Genomic DNA, 16,999 nt, shown 5'->3' on the forward strand with positions numbered 1-16,999 from the left:
TGGAGGCCCTGTATTTTCTTGGTGAGAAACCTCTATAGCCTCTCCAGCTGCTGCAGGTGTCTGGTGAGGTTCATGCAGAAGGGAGCATTGTACCCTTTTAATGGTCTGATGAGGTTAGAGTACAGTGGAGTTATAACATCCTTAGACCTGGATGTGATGCCCTTACTTATGAGATGCACAACACAGAAGGCTTTCCTTACCCCTGTGGAAACTTGGTGGTATAAGTTCAGATTGCCATCTACCTGTGTTCCCAGATCTTTAACCACTGGGTTTCAACTTAGAGGGGGTGTTGTCAATATTGTAATTAGCAGGGAATTCTACTTTGCCAAAGGGGATAATAATGCCTTTTTTGCATTTAGTTTTAGACCATGGCTTTGGCATCAGTCATTTGTCTGTGTTATCCCCTCGTGTAATATGTTAACATCCTTGGGGGACTCAATGATTGCACCCAGTTTGGAAATCATTAGTGAACTTAGTAAGCCAAAGGCCATCTACATTAGCTTGGACTTCCAAGAAATAGATTCCAAATAGTAAAGGGCCCAGCACAGATTCTTGTGGTCTGCCACTGGTGACTGGTCTACTGGTAGAGGTGGAGTCACCAACTTTGACAGTATGTGTTCTGTCGGTGAGCCAATTGGCTACCCATCTAGTGATATAAGTGTTAATCCCCAGTTTTTTAATTTCTCCAAGTGTTTTGATTTTCTAATTGCATTACAGGAATGGGCATCATTCTTAAGTCAAAGTATGATTAAAGTTCATGAAATTGGTATTGTTTCAATCTTTGATGTCAGCCAGAAGTGCTTTTCGCAGAACCTGCAGTGTTCCCAGTAATGACTCCTTCTGTAATTTGTATGGAGTTACATGGATTGGTAACATATCTAAATACGATTGTAGATTCTTTTTTATAAGACCTGTTGCTCCAACTACTATTGGAGCTGTCTAGGTATCTTTCTTCTACATTGCTCTCATTTCTGCCTGAAAATCCTGATATTTTATGACTTTATGTCTTTCTCTACTCAAGACATTGTAGTCACTGGGTGTATCAATTTCAATAATCAATACTACTTTTGTCTTCTGTTCATGGACCACTATATCTAGTTTTCTCGCATCTGTCTTTTGAACTGTTGATAATGGGTGATCCCATGTGATGTACACTTCATCATCTTCTATGATGCTTTGCGACTCATGTTTCCAGTGTTTTTCAGCTACATCAATACCATAATGATTGCACAATCCCCAGTGCAACAGTCTTGCCACATTATTATGCCTTTTAGTATACAATCCTTCTGCCATTAGTATGTCACAACCAGCTACAAGATGTGTGACTGTTTCCAGTTCTGTTTTATAAAACCTACATTTGCCTGTTTCTCCCACATGTTCAATGGACTTTGTAAACCAATGTGTACATACCCACTGTCTTGAGCCACCAGTATTAACCTTTCATCTTTTGGTTTGAATTCGCCTCTCCTTAACCATCCCTGCTTTTGATACTGATCAACATGAGGTTCTTCCAGGAGTTTTCTATGCTTGCAACTATATTTATGCGTTTTCCACATTTCTTGCCTTCTCATCTGATTCTTCACCTTATATTCTCTCTTTTGTTTTTGGCACATTCAGTTGCTGCCTGATTTTTATCTCCTTCTGGTTTGATTTCCACTCCCACTTTATGCCGATATGCTTCTACTAAAGTAAGCAGGGAAGTCATCTTAAATTTATTCTCCTAATGTTTAAGAACTTTCACTACATTTGGGTCTTGTGAAGTCAACAGATATGTGTGGAGTCCCACGATTACAGATCTATAGATGTAATCAAGTTCGAGGAGTCCCATACCTTCTTCAGAATGGGGAATATATAATCTTGGCATGCACTGATTTTTATAAATCATTTGATGAGCATGAAACATCTTTCTTGCTTTCTTATCTAATCTATCCAACACCTTTTGGGGCCAGTCAATCACTCCAAAACTGTAAGTTAGGACAGGAGGAGCAAATTGGTTTATAGCTTGAATTTTGTTTCTAGATGTCAACATTGTTTTCAGAATTAACTTAAGTCTTCTAAAATATTACTTACTAAGTTTTATTTGCATTTGTTCATGTTTTATTGTTGATCCTTCATCAATTCCCAAATATTTATAAATTCCTCTTGCTCAAGTTCTTTTATATCACATTCTTGTCCCAAACTGATGTTTTCTTGCTGCTGCAGCTTTCCTTCTTTAAATGTTGCTTTTGCACATTTATCAAGACCAAATGACATTCTTTTATCATCTGAAAAAGTTTTGACTGCTTGCAGTTATGCTTTCAGTTTGTCATCTGATGAGCTATAAAGTTTTAAATCATCCACAAAGAGAAGATGAGTAGTCTTTACACTTTCTTGTTTTCTGAGCCAAATTATAGCCATGGCCTAATCTGTTAAGTAGACAGCTTAATGGGTTAAGGGCAAAGCAGAATAGTAACAGTGACAGGAAGTCACCCTGGAATATTCCTCTTTGAAATATTTTCCCTGGAATAATAATTTGTCCTTTATCTTGGCTTAATTGCAAAGTGGTATGCCACTGTTTCATGGTCGTTGTAATATAATTGATCAGTGTAGGGTGTATCTTATACATTTTAAGCACTCTTTTATCCATGAATGTGGGATACTGTCAAATGTTTTTTTATAGTCAATCCATGCCATACTTAGTTTCTTCCCCTTTTTACAGTTCTCCGTTATGACATATTTAGAAACAAATAATCCTTTGTTGCATATGACTTTCTTTTATCATTCTTTTGTTCTATTGCCAAGATTGAATGTTCTGCTAAATGACTATAAACTCTGTTGGCATCAAATCTGGTGTATAGTTTATACATCGTCGGAAGGCAAGTTATTGGTCAATAATTTTTAGGATAACTTGCAGGTTTACTCTTAAGTATTGTAATTGTTTTCCTGTTCTTAACCAGGACGATGTGTGTTTGGGGTGTGCATATAAGAAGTTCTTACTCATGGCTAAATCGTCATACAAAGATGTAAATACTTTTAGCCAGAAGTTAGGTTCTGCATCTGGGCCTGGGGTTTTCCAATCGGAGGCTTTTCTTAACTTTATTTCTTTCTTTTACTGCTTCTATCCATTTCATATCTTTGTTATGTCCCACAGGATCTTCATGGATATTTCTCCAAAATGTATCTATTTCTTCTTTTTGGGTGGTCTTTCAATTCCTTTTCCCTTGTTTTCCAGTTCTCTATAGAACTTTTTGGGATCATCAACAAATTCCTTATTTAGTACTTTTCCTTTATATTTATCTGCATATCTTCTAAGTTGTTCCACCTGTGCTGAGATTTTTAGTTTGTTATTTGCAATAGTGTAAGATAGACCCTGATCTGTTCCAATACTGTGCATTGCTTTTATCACATCTATCTTTCTGAGTATTTTTGTAGATCTGTTCCCTCTTCTATACTCTTCTAACAGTGACACTTCTTGTCTTAATTGTTTTATAGTTTTCTCTATTCGATACTTCCATGATGGTATTCGATTTCTCCCCTTCCTTTCCCTTACTACCCTGTGTTCTTGTGGTAGAATTTTATCTGTTATTAATTTAGCTGCACAGTAACATAGTCTGTTTACTTCTGTTATATCGCATGGATCTCTATGGATAGTCCTAATTACTATGTTCATTTGTTTTATCAAACTTCTAACTTTTTGGGTTTTATTGACCTTCTGTAGTCTATTTCTTTCATTGATCTTAATATGTCTATCTCTATTAAATCAAACAACTCTTCTCTTAGCTAATTTTTTTCTAAGTTGAGGACACATGTTTTGTTCTCCATTTCCTATGGACATTCTATAGAAAGTTCTATAGCATCTTCCTGTGACACATTTTCTTCAATTTCATCCTGTGTCATCCGTTGCTCTGTCATATGGGAAATCACTGGCCTATCACTCCTCAACATTGACTGCGTCAGAGTTGCAACAGTTTCCTGTTCCTTCTCTTGCTATCCAGCTCCAACTGAAAATTTATACTGGTCTCCTGTGGAAGTCGCCACAATATCTTCATATGTCAATTGACCAGTTGCTTCCCATTCCACTGGTTTCTCCTTAATTTGGATGCCCATTATTCTATCCTGCTGTGGTGTTTTCTGAGTTAGATTTTCTACACTCAATCCTTCACCTCACAGGTACACCATAACTTTAGTTTCTATTTCTTTAACTTCTCCAGTGCTAATGTTCATTTCTACTTTTCCTCTTTGTCTTCTTATTTTCTGTATTGTGAAGTTTTCCATGTCTGGATTCCTTTGCCTGTATTTCTCTTCAAATATCTTTGGTGCTGCTCTTTTTGTATTGATTACTTTTGCTTTTTCCTTTGCATAAATATTACACCATATTAAATCTCTTTTTCTTTCTCATGTCCATATTTCTTCTTCAGATGTCTCCTGATCTCCCAGTTTCTTCTTACTTTGGGAACCATGCTGTGATGTAACCAGTGTTAGACCTTCTGCACCAAATCCTTCACTTTGCAGGCATTCCATAACTTCAACTTCTATTTTTTTAATTTTCACTTTACTAATCATCTTTTCTACATTCCCTCTTTGTGATATTATTTTTTTATTGTGAAATTTTCCATATCTGGAAGCCTTTGCCTTTGTATTTCTCTTCCAATATCTAAGGGGCTGCCTTTTTTGTATTGGTTAATTTAGCTTTTGACTTTGCATAAATATTGTACCATATCAAATCTCTCTTTCTTTCCCATATCCATATTTCTGTTTTATACCTTTCAGAAATGTCTAGGTTTTGTTGGTTATATTTTTGCACTTCCTCAGATGCTTCTTTTTCCAAACAAATCAAAGTGTTTTGGCCTATACAATGTTTTCCACAAATCTGTTGTATTAATGAACAGAATGTTTTTATTTGAAGCTTCTGACAGTTTTTCTTGTGGAAGTATTTTTCTTTCCTCTAATTTCTCTCTTAATCTTTTTGCATATCCTGTGTCGGGAAATTCTGTGCTTTTTGCATAATAGTAACAATACATAATTTCTTTCCTGCCTTCAATAGTCCACTCTATTGTCCATATGGCTCTGCTTTGGCCTATCAGTTTTTGTGATTTTTGTGGACTGATACATCCTTCTGCAAGAGGGGGGTATATTCCCACTGGACCTGGCCTGGCCCCATTGTTGGAATGCTTTCATATTTTGTGAATTCTACACTGTCATTTTTCCACTCCTGACACCAGTGTGCCAACCAGGACTGGGCACTTTTTTATCCTGGGTTTTGTGCACCCGGCTATCTTTTTTATTTTTTGACCTACTTCTGTCCATAATATATTCTATATAAACACAATGTATATATCAGAGTCGTCTTGGTGAGATTTTGTGAAAAACAGGATCCACCCCATGAAGGTACTCAGCAAGACTTGAGGATTAATTCAGTTTCAGCAATACTACTCTCCTTTGCTTGCTGACTTATCATTTCTTCATTCATATTCCATATCCTCAGCTAGGAGAGTTTCACAATGATACCTGAGTGGGGGATTATGTCAAAAGCCTTGACTAAGTCAAGATAGGCAGCATGCACTGTCTTGCCTTCATCCAGGGCTTTGGTGACTTCCTTGAAGAATTCTACTAGGTTTAATAAGCATGATCTACCCTTAACGAAGCCAAGCTGGGTTGGATCTAGAGTTTGAAGGTCTCCTATGTCCATGTTGATAAGGTCCGTGATGATTCTTTCCATGGCCTTGCAGATGAGGCTGGTTAGAATTATGGGTCTATAGTTCCCAGGGGTGGTTGATGGCCCCCCTTTGTGCAAGAGGATTACTGTTGCTGTTCTTCACTTTGCTGGAACAAAGCCAGTTCTCAGGATATGGTTGAAGAGAATGTTAAGTGTGTCCACTAGGTCCTGTTTCAGACTGCTTAATAAGCAACCTGGGATACTATATACAGTTATATTTAAATGAGCTTCTGTGAGGAAGGGGTTAAATCAATATGATGAATAATCTGTTAAACCTTAATTTAGTACTAGTAAAATATGGAGTTTCAAGCATTTGATTTGAACAATGCAAGTGAACATTCACGCAGTTCTTTCCTTAATCCTGCCAGTGAACAAGAAAATTTCAGTAAAAAAAATGTGGAAAAGTTTAGGACTTGAATGCAGTTCAGCTTAGGTGTGTTTGCTTGTGGCCAGCAGATGCCACTACAGTTAGCTTTTGATAAATTCATTCGATAAGCTAGAATTTATTGCATTTTTTGAGGTTTTATGGCAAGCCATTTAGTATAGATTTACAGAAAACTGTCAACAGACAGATGCAACAATGTTTGCATAATGATCAAAGTGCTTAGGAAGCACAGCAGCACAGTGAATAGTATTGTTGCCTCACAGCAAGAGGTTTCCTGGTTTGATTCTTTGCTAGGGTACCTTCTGTGCAGAGTCTGCAGGTCCTCCGTCTTTTCCCGTGGGTTTCCTCCAGGTGCTCCATTTTTTCCCCTCATTCCAAAGACATGCAGTAAGTGGACTGGACACTCCAAATTGGCCATAGGTGCAAGTGTGCGGTGTGGTAGAACTACTGTGGTAGGGGTAGCCACACAGTAGTGTAAACCTTGGCTCTAGATGATTGTCACTGTTGAAATGACACCCCAGTCCCATATGCAAAATGTGAAAAAAGGGGTCGTGGATGGATGAAGTGCTTATCTCTAAGTAACATCACTCAAATTTTTCAACTAATAATCCTCTGGGTAACAAAACTGCTGCCTGGGTCACTCATCCTCCTAATCATCAATAAGAACTTCTCACGATCAAAATACATATATAGCCAGGATATGAGATTTCCATGAGTGCTCAGAGGTCCCTTCTGTTCATCATTTTTTTTTTTTTTGCATGGTGCCACATGTAGTAAAGTCAATGAGTTACCCAGCATGTGAAGTCACCCCAATGAAACATGTCAGCTTTTTAATTCTAAGTATTAATACAAATTTTTCCAACCAAAGTACAACCTTGGGAATTTGCAAGTATGAAGCTGTGTGTGAGTAACCAGGAAGAATATTTTAGATATTTTTATGAATTCCAAGTTAAACCAGAATGTACACATATTGCTTTGATAAGACAGGGATCATGATCTATTAAAAAACAGCCTTAAATAAGGAGGAAATAATTAGAACGAGATTCTCACAGATGACAGAAAGACAAGCACAGCAAGAGAGGGGCAATAACTAATAGTGTGGAAAAACAGTGGTATGGTAAAAATGAAATATATGCAAAATGGAATATGTAAAGCACAAATAGGAAATTATACATATGTATATATAAAACAACTGCAAAGAGAGACATAGATACTGTAGTGCCCCACATGGTAGGCTAATATGTGGGAAATGGTGCACAGGTAGAAAAGGGGTACAAATACCATTCAGGTGATAGAGGGAGTCTAAATGGTGAACTAGAAGGGGTATGCACAGTAAGGGATGCTGTTGAGCAAAAATGGCTCAGCAGGCCTGTCGAATAAATGAACTTGTTTTTTAGGTGCAAATTATCATTTAAACAAGAATGTAATTCTGCACTTGAGATTCAGAATGATATTTGGCATTCATCAGTAGAAAAAAGAGGGAGAGTGAGTTGAGTCTTAACACTGCGTGAGAGCTTCTCCCCTGTGGTGTAAAGGGATAAAGTCCTTACCGTGAGCCAGAAAACTTCTGTTAGACTAGCAGGCATGAGAACTGGAGGTAGCAAGGGCCAGAAAGATGATAGTGATGCAGCTCTCCCATTCTAGGGGGGAGGGAGGAAGCTTGGCTCACAAATTTGGTGACACCCATTGGGAGCTCTGGGTCATACAGGCAATGGAGTCCAAGCCAGAAGAATGCGCTTTAACAGGTTAACAGCATCAGTTCAAGGATGTCATGCAGGTAAGCTAGTATGGTCTTTTGAAAAGGAATGGAGGCTTAAGTGTCCCTCAGAGCTACCATGTTTCAGTTACAAGCTACTGCACCTGTGAGGGAAACCCCCGAAGTCCACTTGGATGATGTTTGACAGACTCTCGCACTAGGACTGGTTAAGCCTGTACCCTTGGTTAGGAAGAAGTGGGCAAATTGGTCATTGAACTGATAACAGGCAGAATGAGAGGGTATATATATATATATATATATATATATATATATATATATATATATATATATATATATATATATGTATATATATATATATATATATATATATATATATATATATATATATATATATATATATATATATATATATATATATATATATATATAAAAAAAAAGAGCATGTTAATCTGTAATTATAGAGGAAAACATCGGTGACTATTCTTTTCTTGGCTCCATAGCAGGATGAAGCCCTGATTGTGAGCCATATGATCTGGGATTAAATAGTGACTCAGGCGTGGGACAAGGCAGCATGGGAGAATGGAAGTGAGTTGGCACTAGTGGCTCACACATTCTAGGGACAATGAGGGGTCCAGCCCAGTGCATTACCAGCATGTGCTAGAGAAAGAGATGTTTGGCATACATTATATAGGCTGGAGATAAGGGCTTTGCCTTTGCAAGTCTTATCTATGCAGCAGACTTCATCCCACAGGTGCAGGAATGTGCATACCTATAGGGAAAGATGTAGTCAAGCATTACACAGAGTATATCAGCTGCTGAAAAAGATTAGAGTCAGAAAATTGAACACCCCCCTCAAGGCTGACTGGACAATGGCACTAACATGACGAGGTCTCTCTCTCTCTCTCTCTCTCTATATATATATATATATATATATATATATATATATATAACTTTCCTGATGAGGAAGGAATGGGCAATACTTGTGCTAGTGTTGATTAGATGTCAACAGGCCTGTGGACAGAAAGAGCTACTAAAAAGTAAGAGACACTAAAATAAAACAGATGGCTGACTGGTACAGCACACGAAAGAAGTTAGTTAATTACAACAGGAATGATGGATGTGTTACTTAATCTATATCTGTATATTTTGTTGGTAAGCAAAACAGTGAAATGTGAACTTTCCACCTTGATTAGAATGTTAATCTTGTGCAAATCTACACACCACATTATAGAGGATCAGGGGAAAAATAAGACAGTTTCTATAAAACAAAGATGATGGGAAATACATAGCTGATTGTGATTTAATAATACCTGGATCCACTTTAAGCAATATTCCAACATCTAAAAGGTTGCCTCAAGACTATCTGCAAAACCCAAGTAGCAGATAAATGGAAATGCTTCACTATATTTTTGGATATTCATTATCTATTACCTGAGTTTTTACAAAAGAATGAACCAGCCTATTTATATGAAGCAGAAGACATTTGATAACCTGCTTGGTGGAAGACATGTTAAAATAAAATTCAAAATCAAATTCTGAAGAACAACATTAATGCATGAATCCTATAATTCATATCACATGTGAAGTATGCGCACAGGTCTGTATGTGTTACATATATTTGCATACATTAACTGAAGGTGACATACAGAAATCTAAAGCTCCAACAGAAAAGTTAGAATGGGGCTGGTCAGTAATCATCCTCATGAGTGAGGATGGATCTAGGACTATTGAACGAAAGTTCAATAGTATGAATCCACAATCACCAAACACACTTTAACGAAAGTGCTTCAACCGAAAAAGTGCTTTCGTTAAAGTGTGTTAAAAAATAGAGTGAACAAAGAACTCAAACTGCCAGGTAAAGCACTCTACTTACAAGGCACAATTAGATATAAAAAAGTATAGAGTGCACCATGAGCTGTAGAAATCTCCAAAAAGTTCCTTGGTAGAATGAAGAAGCACAAATTTATAAAATAAATCCACTTTATTAAAAGTGAAAACTGCAGAAACTGGTGTGAGCGCTTTCGCGTTGGCTTGCAACGCTTCATCAGACATAAAAAAGTACTACAGAATCCATCTTTAAATATGTTAGAATCACATGACATTACATAAATTTAAAAGGGCAATAAGAAAAATAAAGATAAGAAAAATAAGAAAAATAACTGTTTATACATAGATTTCATATCATTGAAAATTGTACCAAACAAAAAACCACATAGTAATAATTGTTTAGTAAAATTGTGAGAATTAAAAAACTCCTTATATAAGAACTCCATGTTAATGTTTGAGTGACCTGGCTGCTAAAGAAGGCTTGATACTAAGGCTATCGTTAAGCCCGAACCTGTGTGCTTGGAGTTTCAAGATCCATTTGTTTTCTCTTTCCTCTACCTTATTCAGTAAATTACCTAGCCTTGCATCTGTATGAACTAGTTCCAAGACTAGGAATTTGAAAGTGTGTGTACTTCCAAGCTCAGTTGTATGTTTGGCCAGGGTGTTGAGTGTATTGTTCTTGTTGATGGCATATGTGTGTTCCCTTATGCGCTCACGCAAAGATCTGGTGGTCATACCTACATAAAATTTGCGACAAAGTTGACACTCAGCCAGATAAACTAAGTTAGTAGATTTACAAGTGGCATAGTGTTTGAAGATGTAGGTTCTCTGTGTGGTAGGATGTGTATATGTATGAGTGTGAGAGCAAGAGATGTGTCTGCATTGATTGCATGATTGGCAAGCAAAAGTTCCCTTCTTGTGAGTATTATTTGACTGAAAACTGTGAGGTCTATCATAGCACAAAAGTCGATTGAGAGACAGCATATTTCTATAGGCTATCCTAGGTCGAGTCTCAACAAGAGATCTGATGTTATCATCTATCAATAAAAGGTGCCAATGTTGATTAAAGGCATAAGGGAACACACATATGCCATCAACAAGAACAATACACTCAACGCCCTGGCCAAACATACAACTGAGCTTGGAAGTACACACACTTTCAAATTCCTAGTCTTGGAACTAGTTCATACAGATGCAAGGCTAGGTAATTTACTGAATAAGGTAGAGGAAAGAGAAAACAAATGGATCTTGAAACTCCAAGCACACAGGTTCGGGCTTAACGATAGGCTTAGTATCAAGCCTTCTTTAGCAGCCAGGTCACTCAAACATTAACATGGAGTTCTTATATAAGGAGTTTTTTAATTCTCACAATTTTACTAAACAATTATTACTATGTGGTTTTTTGTTTGGTACAATTTTTAATGATATGAAATATATGTATAAACAGTTATTTTTCTTATTTTTCTTATCTTTATTTTTCTTATTGCCCTTTTAAATTTATGTAATGTCATGTGATTCTAACATATTTAAAGATGGATTCTGTAGTACTTTTTTATGTCTGATGAAGCGTTGCAAGCCAACGCGAAAGCGCTCACACCAGTTTCTGCAGTTTTCACTTTTAATAAAGTGGATTTATTTTATAAATTTGTGCTTCTTCATTCTACCAAGGAACTTTTTGGAGATTTCTACAGCTCATGGTGCACTCTATACTTTTTTATATCTAATTGTGTTAAAAAATACATTACATTTAGGTTTTTGCAGGGGGGCAAGCCCCCTGCACCCCCTACATCTCCCCTACTTTAATATTCTCACTCCGAGGTTGCACTACAGTTGGGAAAATGGAATTTTCCCTTGTCCCCACTGTAGTGCGATGTCCGCAACAGGCATACTTACATGAAAGTGCTACTTCGGTAAAAAGCACTTTCTCGCAAGTATGCCCAGCTGAATCTGTTTCAGTGATGTTGCCGTTCGGGGATCCGTACAGATCCCGAGTGAGGACGTGGACAAAAACCAAGGGGATTACAGTGTGACCCAACACTGCCTACCTCATTACTTTCAGCCTTTCATGGATGATTTGGGAGCTTCTGTTAGACCGTAGGGATGAGGAAAATAATGTGCACAATAATAAAAATTCAACAATGCTCGTTATAACTATTGTGTGCAGGGTAATAAAAATACTGCCTCGTATATGACAAATAATGTTTTTAAGCTTAATTTTTTGTAGTCTGGCAATTTTTCCTCCCTGGCATGTAGCAAACAAACTTAGCTGAATTGTGTGGTTACCATGAGCAAAACTGCTTGTTTTTGGGCTAGTGCTTAAAAAGAATGTTCTTCGGAGTTACTGATACCTACACTCTATCCATTGGGTGTCAAACTGGTACCTACTTATGTTTACCATTGATCCTGTAGGTGTCAGTGATATGAGTAGTCATTTTATACTTTATATCTATCCATCTCTCTGTCTCTGTCTCTCTCTCTCTCTATGTATATATATATATATATATATATATATATATATATATATATATATAAAAATATAAAATATACATCTGATATTTATATATATCTAAGCTCACTGAGCTGCTATTCATCAATACATGGATCGTCTGACTCCAAATCACTGGCTCCAATTTTATCAAACCTTAGATATAGAATTTAACACAGTTCATCCAGCAGGAAATCCAACACTCTTCATTTCTGTTTTTCCGTCTTCTGTTTTTGTACTTCGATGGATCGGGATCAATGAAAAGGAGTTAATGATCTAAGGAATGATACATACTAATTCAACGCCTTTGTGTATGTGTAATGTATGTATTTATGGGATGCCTTTATTGCCAGCATTTTTAGAGTAAGGATCTCAAAGTATTTAGAAAAAAATAAAGCATTCTTAGTGCCCATAACACAACAAGTAACGAACTTGCATTTGGTGTAGAAGGCTATGGGTTCTATTCCTACATCAGGTAGATGGATTGTTGTCATTGCAGTGCAGTATAAGGGGGCGCTGCATTACTGAGTGTGTCATCCTTCAGATGAGATGTTAAACTGAGATTCCATCTGCTTGAGTTGGTGGTAGCTCAGTTGGATACCAAAGATCTCTCAAAACCTATTAAAAAGAGCAGGAGAAGTTCCCCAATTCCCTGGCCAGATTTCTCCCAGTAGCAGAAATACTACCTTAATTCTCCCCCAAAAGAGAGGCCACTTGCCTAGTGGGACTAATTTAGTCAGCAAAGGATAAATAAAGGTAACTACCTCAAGACTATGGATAGCATGGCTAGGTAACAGATAATTTTGACTATCTAGTTGTTAGTTAGGAGTCTATGATACTGACTGCCTAAAGTTTTTTTTTTACATATATGGCTGATTGATACAGTAATAGTTGTATTTTTCTGTTTTAATGCACAGAGGTTATTGTTTAACTGCCCTTCATGAATGGTACTGGTAGGTGCTGTTTTTATTTTTTTATTTTTTGTAAGTTTGATGTATTGCTTGACATTGTGTTTAGATCTTCTGAGTATGAGTCAGGGGTGTGTCTAACAAATATGCAACAGAAAAACAGAGAAAAAACTAACATGGTTCAATTTAGTATCGGTACATGAAAGGCAGAGGTGCAGTACAAAGGACATAAAGTCATTCTTACTTTGGAGACTATTTATGCTTAAAAAAGTTGCTCATTGTAAATGATTTACATTGCTACTTTGGACAACATTCCATTTTTAGAAGTTGAATTTTTTGGTCATTAAAATCATTCTGTAACAATGTTATTAACGTAGCCACATATAAAAACACAGTCCAAGTAGAAACACTAAATAAATTAGTTTTGCTAGTAGAAAATGTAAGGGGAATACAAGTTATGTGAGTGTCCTGGATTAAATATATATTCTATGAAAATTTCAATTTCTTCCCATCCAAACTACATTTCAGAATTTCATGATACTTCCATACAAATAAAAGAACAGTTTCACTGCTTATCACATTGGGATTCATAAAAGTCTGCAGGAATATTATGACCATAGCACATAGCAAATTTGCTGAAACTATGTAGGAGTCAGTAGAAAGCTATTTTTTCAGTGATAACACTCCCTTTTAGGGCAAAAAAAAAAAAAAAAAAACAACCATTGCAGCCTGAATATGAAAATGTCATCCAGTGTCATGAACAAGTTTAAAAATATGGATAATAGTGCAAGACACAGGTTTATAAAATTTAACTGCTAAATGTATGACTGCACAGTTCATAAGTTTAATGATTATAAATTCCACATTTTCTTAATTGGCATTTTAGGACCTAGTCACATGAAAAATTCATCATTATTATGCAATTCACTTCTGGAAGATAATACCATTGTAGATATGCCCAGTCACATTTAGAGGGCTGTTAGTGTTGCCTGCATCTCAGAAGTGATGACATCAACATTAATGATGAGATTAGAAAAGCTGAACATAAAATAATTTATCTGCAGCAAGTGTCACTTTAATGTTGAATGATGTTTTAAGATTAATTGATACACAGACTTAAGTTTCATGAGATTAGATCAAAGCTCTTCCTGAAGACATCAGTAGTGAGAGAAATCAGTTAACATGCAGCATCTGTGTAATGCCTTTGATGGATTGTTTAATGTATTTATCCTGTTCTGTCAGAGTCTGTTTTATAAGAACTTGCATAGATTATGAGCATATAGTCAGTACAATAATTTATTTTCAGACAGTAGGCTATGCACTTTCTTATGTCTGATAGTTTGTATTATGCATTGCTCAGTGTAATTTTAAAAGAATCAGGACTAGGTTGGGATACAAATAGTGGCTCAAATGACTTTTTATCATACCTGTCTTTCCTGCAGGTAATCATTTATGAATGTATGCATTCATTGAGTGATACCCACTTTATCCTAGTCAGGATTGTGGCTTATCTCCCTTTTGTATAATAACATGATTTCAAGTAATACTTTTATTGTATTACTTTAAGAAGAGTCAACTTTGAAATTATATATTATATTTATTTTAGAGACAAAGCATTAACTGCTATAAAAGATAGAGATATTTTGTTATTTGCCTGAGTTTCTACAGGATCTTTTAGGAATATCAATTAAATTAAAATACATACAATGGGAAGTCACTTATCATAAGAACAATTTCTACAGGCTAGACTTATAAAAAGGTTCCTCGATAAGTGGCATGAATATAAAATAAAGTGAGGAAAGCCAAGCACCATCTGAGAATGACTTACAAAATATCACAGCCCTTTGGTTTTCCACTTCACTCTATGACCCATATTTCTCTGCTGGGAGGAAAAGTACATATAACCATAGCATATGAATATTATATCAGAAAGATTGTACAGAAATGCTGCCAGTAGAGACAGCGTAAATACTAATATTTAAATTACTATTTGTTAAAATAGAACTGAATGTTTAAATAGACACACAACTACCATAGCTGCAAAATGTGTTGTAAACAGCATTATTTAAAAATAAAATTTGTTAAAATCAACCAAATTAAATTTGATATATGATCACATAAAAAAGCAGAAACAATTGTCAAGTGAAGTAATGGAAATCACCATTTCTCCATACTTTGAGAGTTTATTTGTTCATCTGTCCTTTTGACATATATGTATGCAGTGTCACTTGATAACATCATTTGCTATATAAATCCAAACTTGTACAATTGATCAAATGGTGCATGCATTTTATAGTTTCTGGTTTTAATAGCAATCCTACATAGGCAACAATAGTGACTTTTAAGAAACGTCTGAGAGATTGGTAAAAATTGTCATTTAGAGTAACACCGCTTGTTTTATCTACATTACAGATATAGAACCTTGATTTGTGGTGCTCTGCCCATAATTTCACTTCTAGTGCTGAAAAGGCATCTTATGTAAACTAATATGTGCTTCTCTGCTGGCTACCTTACATAATTATTTCATTAAGCAATTTAAATTCCTTTTCTGTTACTAGTGCTATGAAGCAAACCTCTGAAAATGCCTTAGAGGTGTTCTCCTCTAAACTATTTTATTATACTAATGAAGGCAAAAAAATAAAAAAGAGTTAAAAATTGCTGTGCATGTCCACACATATATCTAGTGTAATAAGGTCTGTACTGAAGGTTGTAGCATTTAAATTCATCTTTTGAGGGGTTATTCAGTCTTGCTCACTGTTAACATCACCAACTTCACTTTATAACGTCATTGCTTTCACAGTCAAAACACCTTGACAGAGGCATGAGAACCTGATGCACTATTTGCACATGAACAGTAACATGTTTATTACACTTCAGCCACTTTCTAATTCATCTTCTCTTGAAGACCACACTTGTTTCAAGTAGACTATAATATGCATTTTCTTAATAAGGATCTTGCTGATCACTGCTTAAAGTTTTCCCTAATTTAGTGTGCTCTGTGGCCTTCTTCTTTAGCTATCTGGTCAACAATTTACTGAAAGACACCTGTGACTCCTTTCCCTTCATGCTAGATTCTTTTCTTATCACAGAAATCTCTAGGTCACATGCTTATTATCAACCATCATGCCATATTCACAGAGGCTGCTTTTGAAAGTCTACTTGTACCTCTCAACAGATCACACTTGCTCTTTAATCATGTAGCAAAATTTACACTGATTGCATTGCCTAGCTATTTAATTTATTTACCAATAATCTGTGACAAAATGCTTCCTAATTCACTTCATGAACTATCTTCCATTTCAGCTTATTAATGCAGCTTTGGTTGTTGAACTGCTCTTTACTTTGATTATCCAAGTGTATTAATTTGCATCATTCTGATAATATCAGAATCTCTACAGACAACATGTTTGAGTACAACTGTGAAGTGGAAGATGGAGAAAAAACTGTACTATGTGTGTAACAGAAAAGTGAAGGATGGACAAATTTATTTTCTTAATCTTTTGTTAACAGTACTAGTCCCACTAGGCTAATGACCTCTTTTCAGTAGAGAGCTGGGCATTGTGGTACTTTTCCTACCACTATGGCACTTGTGGTTCATACAGCCAACAATAGCTTGCATGTATATGCTCCATTCTAAGTGCATTGGTGGCTGGGAGAGCATCACAAAGCATGGGGAGAGTGTTGTGGAAGTGGAGGCAAATACTGGAGGAGAAGGGAGCCATTTGGTGAGATCATATGCCAATTCAGAGGAGCTGTTCCAAGCAAAAATATTTGAGGATTCAGAGGTGAAGTTATGGCAATCTGATTAGAATGCAGTTACAACCCTCCAGTTTGAAGGGTTACGGGATGATTTATTGCAGCAGTTATTCAATGAAAAGGAACTGGAGAGTAGAAATGAACTATCATGGGGAGAGGTGATGGATTGGATCAGGGAAGAAGAAGAAAGCAAATTGGAGAATATATAATTTGCAGATAGTGTAAG

This window comes from Protopterus annectens, chromosome 7.part0 (genome assembly GCF_019279795.1).
Source record: "Protopterus annectens isolate FY-2018-M chromosome 7.part0, PAN1.0, whole genome shotgun sequence".
Lineage (NCBI taxonomy): Eukaryota > Metazoa > Chordata > Ceratodontiformes > Protopteridae > Protopterus > Protopterus annectens.